Below are 10359 nucleotides of genomic sequence, written 5' to 3' on the forward strand. Positions count from 1 at the left end.
TACCTTTATGCTTGAAATTGTTCTTATGAATACAAGGAAAGTATTGAAACCTCCTTTCTATTGAAGAGAAAGTGAGCATTGGATGACCTGGGGCATGAGGACAGTGAAGTACTTTAGCTAGAAATGCAGAAGCGTAGCAAAGAAAATGATGACAGCAAGGCCACTGAAGGGCTACAGAGCTGACCCGCAAAGATTCTGCCAAAATCTTACCGCTACCTTTTGTAACAACTCCTGTGAGCTGTAAAAGGTGGGTCCTTCGGACCAAAACTGAGTTTAATTTATATACACTGTAGTTTAACTGAGATAGTATTGTTTAAACACAGCTCCTTGTCTTCAGACCTTGCTGGGCTGCAGAGTAGAAACAGGATATAGTTCTTAATGAGATGTGAAACAGTTGGTCTTTCCCCTCAATAATACTGAATTTCCATTGCCCTTTCCTACAGACAATCTCCAAGTGCTTAAAAAGACCTTAAATGCATTAATATGCGCACCGCCTTTGCGAGGTGAGCGTTCTCTGTCCCTCTGGCACGGGGGAGCCGTGATGACAGACACGCCGATTTCCCGGCAGTCACTCAGCAGCATCCCTGTAGCAGGGCTTGGAAGGGAACCCAGCTCTCCACCGCTGCACACCTGGGCTTTGCGCACCACAGATCGCTCTCACGCTTTCTCCCGTTCTTCCTGCTAAAACAGTGAGCTGTGTATCCAGAATCTGAAAGCCTTTGTTCCTTGAGAGCTTGATTAAACTAGTTATGGCTCTATTGTCATGGACTGAAACAATGTAGAGACACAGCAGACATGTTTCTGGTTTTAAGTATGGTAAATGTCAGTGTTTATGTTTTTGTTAGCTGGCCTAATTATCGTGTGTCCTCTAAAACTCTCTGTGGTAATTACCACTCACCATACTGACACCTACTGCTAAGGAGTGAGCTGATCAGCTGCAGGATTTCTTTACTCCTGGACCCAGCCAACAAACTGCATGTGACACCAACAGATGTTTCTGGTTTTAAAACAGTGGGAACTTCATGAACTGTTTTCCCCAACCTCCCAGGAGTAAATGCCACCATAGTTGAAAAGTTGGAAACGTTTGTCAGGCTCCGAACAAAGCTGTGAACGAATGCTACAGTAATTTACTACTTCTACAGCTCATTTTTTAAAAGAACGGCGGATGAGACTACAGAAAAGACCATTAGCAAAAGCAGTACTGTGGGGGTTTTGCCAGTACAGGCTTTGTGTTATCTACATATGTATTAGAGCACATGGAGAAACAGCTAAGGAGAATATCACTCTAGAGAGTGTTTGTAACTCGGTGTCTTTTGTAAGGGAATGCCCATTAACTCGCAGGGCTGTTCTGAATTGTGCTTGCAGCATAAAGGGAACAGCTTGGCTCAGATTCCGTAGCTGTAACTGTACAGGGAGAGGGGAGGAAAAAAAATCAATAAGTTCAGTGTAAGCAAGTCAGAGCAACCTTTAAAATAATAAGACAAATCAATTTATTTCACAAATGTCTTTATTTCCAAATGCCATTGTTTGGTGCTTTCTGCTGTCATTGCCCACGACATTTGAGAAAACTTGGCTCCTAGTCATTTAGGTGCAGCAGAAATTATCATGTAACAGCCACGTGAAAAGATTATACATTCACCTCAGTGAAGATCTGCTGTAACAACCTTGTCCTATGGGGTAAAGAGTGTTTAGGAGGTGGGGGAAGGCAAGAAAGACAAGTTTTAAATATGGACAGAAAAGCCCTACTTTATTGCTATATACAATGAAAAGTAATTACAGAGAAAAATGAAAGCTGCTTCTTGCTGTTAGCAGGAAGAATAAGGGAATTCTGTTCCTTTTTAAAGCTTGGAGTCCATTTTGATATAATTGGTTCCAGAATTATTTATGACATTAATTGCTGCATTATCGACTGCCTGTCAGCTCTTCTGGCAGTTAGTCCATCTTTCTTACCACAGAAAGCCAGCTCAGCCCAAACTAGACTGACAAGCTAATTATACCCATCTTCCCCTTCAATGACAAATGCTGCTCATCGGAAACCTTTCTAGAAATAAGCTTTCATTCTTTCCCCTTTTTCCTGAGCCAGACACAACCGATATCTCAAGGTACAGATCACAGCTGAAACTCTGCTCACAGGGCTATTAGCTCTGAACATCTCACTTGAGCCAAAAAACCTAAGCATCTTATGTTATCAAACTGTACGTCATTCCCTGATGCTAGTTTTCAGTGGATGTGCACTGGGCCATAGCTGTCACTCAAAGCCGTGGCAGACGGACCAAACCTGACTGCATTAGCTGGGCCCTTCTTAACAGCTGAGGCAGGCCTCTGACAGCCATTCCAAGGCTCACAAGAAAGACTTTGTATTTCCCTCATGTAAACTTCCAGAATCAATATTTTACAGCTTTTATTTCCCTTTATTCCACAAATGGAGGGTGACATTGCCCAGAAAAAAAATGTTCCTTTGGAGCAAGAAAATCGGGAGTACGGCTGTGAGGGGGGCAGACATCCTGGAAATGAGGGGAAATGCCAGAGGAAAAGAAAGGACCTGGTCAACACGACACTCTCACCTCCATCGGAGCTCAGGATCACGTTAAAGCAGCCCGGTGCCCTGGATTCACAGCCGTTCAGGGCCCCTGCGTCGTTGCGCCATAACGTGAGCTGGTCTAAACTCTTATACCCCACCTAACCCATTGCTCTATTCCATTTTTCAATTTTTTTATATATATATATATATAAAAATATATTTATTCAATATTTTATTTGTAACCATAAGAGTTTTAAGCATCTCTGCCAGGGGTTTTTTTTGTTTGTTTCTTTTTTTTAAAGATTAGACCCTGGAACACCTACACTGTGACAGAATCTGTCAATTCTTAACAAATTTGGGTCCCATTCACATAGAGGCCAGAGTAAGAAAAATGATGATGATCACAACACCCACCTAGGTATGCACTCCTCAGTATCTATTTATTTGCCCTCCAGTTCAGTTCCTTGTCTGTCGAAGAATTCGAAATGGATGCGGTGGCTGGTAACAGGGCAAGGAGTCAATGTCTCTTCCGGGTGGAAATAACCATATACATACCATGTATGTACTATGTACAGCTGATACAGAGTGAATTTCAGTCCAGTTTGTACAGAACAGGCTTCAGCATTACAACCGGTACCAGCAGGCACCCCCTTACAGGTAGTCTCCAAATAAAAAACAAGTACTGAATTATACCCCTGCCTAGATGAAGCTCTTTCAGATCAGAGACAAGGGATGCTGGTGGCAGTACAACGCAAGATAGCTCATCTTACCACTACCTAAACCCACTATCCAATGCAGTCAATCTGACAGCTATCAGCAGCACTAAATTTACTGAAATTGTACTGTGAATTTCAACCAAATAAAATTGAGGTCAATATTTCAGCAGGCCTATAGTCAAAAATGGCCATGGACGTTGCAGTTGCTGTGGTAACTTCTCATTTTATTCAACAGCACAGTAAGAAGTTGCATGGACCTGCATAAATGGTAAGAATGCCAATTAAAATGACCACAGGGCTGCCTTGATTTACATCCTGTCCTTTTACGTCCTTATTTCAGAAAACACTTGCAATTCCTTGCTTGGACTGAACAGGCTCCTGGGGGGGGGTGGGGGGTGTGAACACCAAGTTGCCAAGCAAAGTGGGGGATGTAGTTGAGTAGAAGTCTTATGCATTTTACACTTTTTCTAGGTAAAGTCCACGGGAAAAACAGCACATAAATTGAGTCTGAAGCTTTACAAATTGGCTACTTAAACCACTCCACACCTATAAATTGTGCAGTGATGTAGGCCATCTTTCTTTAGACACTATCTTTCATGACAACAAGACCGAGAGGAGAGAATTGAGAACCTGATAAACAGATTAACTATATGCTAAAATATTGCGGAGAAAGTAAGAAGAAAGGAAGTCATGTAAATCATCTGCTCAGTAGATGATGCAGCAAAGTTTGTGTCAGTGCTTTGTGTTTTTCTATTGCACAGTAGACACTATTGCGAGCAGAAAGCTACTGCATTTATGGGATTCCCAAAATTTTGAAAAGCTATGAAATGTGTCCCTGGTATTTTTATAGCATTTTCGGAATCAGACCAGTTGTGACAAGGATCTCTTCTAAAGTTATGAAATGCAAACATGGCCATTTCACTTTGATTCACAACAGCATGTGCAATATATTATATTTCTGTATATTTTGTAAGGTAATTTTAGTTCTAGATCATGCTCACATTAAACACAAATAAAACTACAGTAAAAACAAACGACTACTCATGTGCTTGAAGTAAACTCTGTGAGATGTAAATTGTTTATAAATGCAGCAAGATTCCTTTTTTTTCCTTGGTGCTGGGCATTCTGGGAGCATGTAAACCATCAGAAAGTGATTATTAATATGATATATTATAATTCTACAGATTCTGTTACTGCTGACTAAACCTAGACATTTTTTTCCCCTATCATCTTTCTTTTTTTTCTATCATCACCTTACTGATCATAATTTGAGTAGCCGATAGAAAATTGTCTACTTTTTTATGTTTCACTGTTGCAGTGGTCTTTATAAAGCTTATCACATTAAGCACTAAACACCGTTGCGGAACACTAAATACTCCAAAAGAGAACAATATGTTTTCCTGTAAAATCATCAGTAAATATATAAAGTAATACTCAGTTAGCATGTCAGCATTTCTGCCCAATAGCATAATGAGGTGATAAGTTACTTCAAGAGCGCTAAGAATAATAGCCTACTGGATTTTCATTTGTTGAGGTTAAATGAATAGCCTTATGCTTTAAAAGAGTACCTTCCACCACCAAAACCGGTGCATGCTTTAAGGACTCATTGACAGCTGAAATAAAGTCACTAGGGCTTGTATACTGCTGACCTTGATAGCTTTTTAGTTTAAAACATTTTAAAGGTACATGTACAACAACATTGGCGAGGGAGGAAAAAAAGAAAGCAACTGCCAGGAGATCTAATAGAAGCAAGATGCATTTGTTTTTGACTTCTAATTAATCAAGATAACATCTCTTTCAGCCATTAGACAGTAAAATCAATAACCTGGGCAGTCTGACTGCCAGTTAGACTTATACACCAACACCTATTATTGGCAAAACTGTGATGTATTTAACCATTTCATCCTTTATTATATTAAAAAAGGTAACCAACCTCTGTGAGAGAGTACAGGAGAAAGTCCAGCACCACCGTAAGTTGCTTACCCATTCATGGGCATATTTCCCATTAGTGCCCCTCCAGATGCTCCTCACTGAAACCTTTTTGTAACTGCTACTTTCCTTTACTGGAGTGACTGTTATAGAAATAAACCAAAACAAAGCACCCCAAACCTCAGCTGCATCACTACGAGATCTCAAGGGAAACTGGAAATTTGATGCTTCTGGGAATCAGTGATACTCTGAGTTAAGCAGAAAATACTACAAATAATGCTGCCATAACAGTGCTGCAGAAAAGGAGATGGCAGCTGACCAGAACAAGAGGCAGATCTCAGAAATCATTACAGTGGCTTCATTTCAGAGGCAGGTTAAATGGATTCTTTTACATAAACTGCCTATGGTGAGGTCCTCTTCCCCTGGTCAATAATCCCATTAAGTCCATGACATTCCTACAAAAGTGCCAAATGCTGAAATCTTTTCTCATTAATTAGTTCATTTCCCAAACAATCTCATTGAATTTAGACTCTTTAATCAATGCAGACAAAAATGCTCAATTCCCAAAAGAAGAAAAGATCCAGGCCGTTTTATCTAGTTTTAGCAAGTCTTTCAAGCTTTGGCCTATCTTAATTTATGAGGCGTAAAGGGGAAAGTTTTTTCTAAGATTGACGTTTGAAGGCCACAAAAACTTTGGAACTCTACTTCTTTTCCCACTCTGGACCTGCAGTTAAGGCTGCTCTGTAGGTTAATGGAGAATCTGGTTGGCAATGTTGTGACTTATTGCTGCATAGCACAAGATTATTTTCCTTCCTCTTCCCTAGCAACGACTGTTTTCCAGCTGCATCTCTGTTGAACTAGGTTTGCCATTGGAAGTCTTGACTCTACAGATTAAATACATAGAGTCATTAAAAACATTTTTACTTAGAAAGTACAAGCCTAGGAAATGACACTGTGGAGTGGCCCCAGCAAACTTTACAGGGTTGTTTGTCTTCATTCCTTCCCACAGGTTGCCATTAAAAAAGGTCTTGAGCCAAAAATGTTCCTAGAAAAGATGGGGGTCTTTGTAATCAGGATAGGATAAGCAAAGTGCGACATAGCTCAACGTATTAAATCAAATTATTTAGAGTATGCATATTTAACAAGGACAATACAAATGGACCAGTAATTATGATATTAAAGTGTTTTCATGCTATATTTGTCTTTTTCTATTCTTCACAGTGATCAGATGTACAGTTAATTACACTTAATAATGATAATTATGGCTTTATTTTACAATGCAGCAAATTAACTCAATCAGGCATTTCATAATGCATAGGACGCTACGGAAGTTATTATAGCAGAAGAGAAATATTTAAAATCAACATTGCTCTCTAGGGGTCTTTCGACTTATCTTCCGTTGCTGTGCCACCAATCTATTGTACAGCACGGGTAACTCCCATTAAGGCAAATGGGAAATCCCTAGCTTACATAAATCCTCTGGAATTATCTAGCAGAAAAGAAAACTGAGTTTCTGTTGCAGAGAGAAATAATGAACTTATATTGCTGTCAAGTATGCAAACAGGTTCTGCAATGACACAAAACTGAGTGGATGGAATCCAACACGATAATTTGAATGAAGACTTTCCCTCCTGCCTGCGCTTTAGTCTCGTTTCTTTGAGATGATAGCTCGTTTATGATAAAGGGAAAGAATAGCGACGTCCTGTCTTCAACAGGAAGATTATGCACAATGAAAAAAGAAACTCAGGAATGGGCTTTCTGCCACAACCTTAACTCTGCCCTGTGGAACACAGTTACTACCAAAGATCGTTAAACACTTACACGTGATTTATAAAGATTGCCAACTATAGCCACCAATATTAGAAAAACTGTTTTAAAAAATATTTTTCCACTCACTATTTCCTTTTATGCTGTTCATCACTGTCATTACTGTGAAAGAATGAGGCATTGCCCATGCCTTTTCCCCTCCACACCTTTCTTCTTACTAGTTTAATTTTCTGTTGTTACTTACTAATTTCGCTGTGCGTAGGAACACAACGCATATAAAAGCTTTTGTTGGAGAAGGTAGATGTGCAGCCACAACATTTCCGCAATCTGAGCAGCTTAACAGGAGGACTTTACAGTGTCACCAAAAAGAGCAAAGAATCTACCATCTCCACTTACCCCACACTCTCCCATTCCAAGTCTTTTGTGCATCGATCTCCATGACACAGAAACAGTGCACAGCCTTGGCAAAGCAATTTCAAATGTTATTCTCTGCCAGCAATGAAGCCACCTTGTGCCACTGTAAATGGGGACAAAGGGATGTGGTTTGCCTCTTGAGATGCAACTTGACTTGTGACAGAACAGGCCTGAGTTACATTTATGCTGTTAGACCCAGCTGAAACATGACCAAGGCTTACTTCCTCTGTGAGGCGCCATTAAGAAAGATGTATTCATAGAATCATAGAATCACTAAGGTTGGAAGAGACCTCCAAGATCATCGAGTCCAACCGTCAACCCAACACCACCATGCCCACTAAACCATGTCCCTAAGCGCCTCATCTACCCGTCTTTTAAATACTTCCAGGGATGGGGACTCAACCACTTCCCTGGGCAGCCTGTATTACCTGGGTTTTGCCCTGGTATACAAGCCCCTGCGGGCCTTGACTGCATATCTTCCAGGAGGAGAATTTTGGAGGTGAGCCCAGTGTTCCACGGGAGCTCCAATTTACCTGTCGCATGCAGAAAGGACAGACCTTCAGGCTAACCTGTTTTCCTCTTCACTGGTACTGAGGGGGACTATCTGCCCTACACAGAGAGTCTCTGTGGGCAAGCCAGCAGCTACCTGCTCTGTTCCTCAGCAACACCGGTGCCTGCTGCAACCTCCCCACTGAACTATGAGCCTCACCGTTCTCTAATTTAGACACAGGAAGAGGTTCATCAGGCGAATACCTCATGAACGTACCCTCCAAGGCATAAGAAATCATGTGAAATGGAGAAGTCCAACTCTGAGCATCCTTTTCTTCCAGAGGGCAACCGAGTCAACCAAGTTTGAATGTCAGTGTAGCTAGTATTAAGGTTGTCAAAGGGAGAACCTCAAAACATTCAGAGTTCGGGTCTAAGTTAGCAGGCTACCTTGACTTCTCCTAAAGCTATGTTTTACAAGAGAGGAAAAAAAAGGGGTCTTTTGGGATATATTATTTTCATATTTCTGACCTAGGATACAAATATAGCAATGTAAGTTTTTTACAATGTTTTCAAGCTTTTGGCTCTGCCGTTGTATGCAAAGATAAAGAGAAAAAAAACTGTTTAAAAAAATATTTTTGAACTTCAGACAACAAAACAATTCAACATTCCTTCCCCAGAATGTAATGGATAGATGGGCGGTAACAAATATATTTGTCAATCCTCTAATAAAACTGCACAGAAAATGTGTATATTAAACACATTCCTTCATTGAACCGTCCCTTCCACCACCATAATGTCTATAATGTTCTGTATGTTAAAACAAGTCTGTTTTAACATACAGAAGGAAGTACTGTTAAACCCATGCTTGATTTATCACCATGCCTAGGTAGCCAAAAGATTTAAGTAGAAACCAGTCCAATAGCCTGTAGGCACCACTGACTTTTTAATACAAAAGATATGGTTTTTTTCAACTTCAGCTTGCCAGGGGAGTCGCATTATCAGAGGCTGATTGTATTTGGAAAATGCTAAAACTGAATCCCCTGTATTCACCTCCCAGGCTGCTAAATGGAAAAGTATCCCCTATGTTAAACTGGAAATTAGATGAGGAGCAGGCACTCGTTCCCTGCAATCAATGACAAGCTAATGGGCTGCTGACTATAAATTCTCTGGAAACCTAGATGTGAAGCTCTTGATTCAAGTGATCTGTGCTGCAGTCCTTGAGCCATTGCAGACAATCAGTTTTATTTACACAAACTTTTTGGGCCAGCATTAAAAGACGCCCTACTTGAAAGAAGATGCCAACATAACTTAAAAAGAATGTTATTTTATGCTGCCTGCACCTCAACTTTACAAGGATATAGTCAGAAATGAAGGCTGTAAAATATCCAGAGGTAGTACAATCAATAAATTATCAACTCTTTGGTACAATAATCATTATTATTGGATGGATTCTAACCTAGTGTAAATAAATATCATGGGCCATGCACGAGAGGTTGCTTCATCAGTGGTTGAAGCCTTTTCGCCTTTATATGTTTTGATTAAAAGGAGTATCTTTGGCAAGGCAGTGCTATTTCTGAGTAAACAGTTCATGTATTTGGGTCACCCTTAGAGAAAGCTTGAAAGACTTATCTTCTGACTTGGGGGAAAATTGCAGAAAAAAAGGGTGCTGACCTCCTGTCTGTCTACTTGGTGGCTGGTAAATGTTAGCACAGCTTGATAATATCAATTAGACTGGGAAGCTTTATTTTAAGTTTTTTGAACTATCACTACCGCCTGTGTCCATTTGTCTTTTTTATTCTCTAGATGTGCCATGACAAGGATTAAACGCGACACACACCAAACTTTGAATGTCCCGCAGCCAGTTCCAATGGCTTGGATGCTGTCATTTCGAGCTACATCAGGAACAGTGGCTCAATGGCTGCATCTGTGACACATGTCAGAAACTTTTAAATGTCTGCTCTTTTTTTCATCAGGATGCTTCTGTATCCTAGCTAGGGAAGAGATGACATTTTGTGTTTGGGTGGAACTTGTTGTGGTTCCCTCTTCCTGCCTCCTCTAACTGTCAGCCTGAGTTTCCCCTAAACATATCAAAATACAGACAAATAAACCTTGTCATTTAGGAATATATTCAGTAGTAACCATGCTTGAAAACAATGTTTTAGGAGGAACTTGGGCACATTTTCTCATAGAATGATGCACTACACAAAACACAGCGCTAGGCTATTTCTGACCTTTGTTATGTGCCGCCTTAGAAGATTGATGTGCACAACTCAGATACAAATGAATTCCTTAACATTTCTGTTCTTTTTCCATTAAAGTGGAATAATTTGGCATATAAAATACACAGTGTATCAGGGTGGTTTTTTCAAGGCTTGGAAGAATTAACATTTTGCTAAGAATACATAGTTTAAGGGTAGAAAATGGATCTGCTAATGGACACTAAGGGGTCTCAGGGCGGGACTCCAGGAGTTGAAAACACAATTCAGAAGAAAAGGAGAGCCGTCTTGTATCATTATCATTTAT

Source organism: Pygoscelis adeliae, unplaced genomic scaffold (genome assembly GCF_000699105.1).
Source record: "Pygoscelis adeliae isolate BGI_AS28 unplaced genomic scaffold, ASM69910v1 Scaffold16, whole genome shotgun sequence".
Taxonomy (NCBI): domain Eukaryota; kingdom Metazoa; phylum Chordata; class Aves; order Sphenisciformes; family Spheniscidae; genus Pygoscelis; species Pygoscelis adeliae.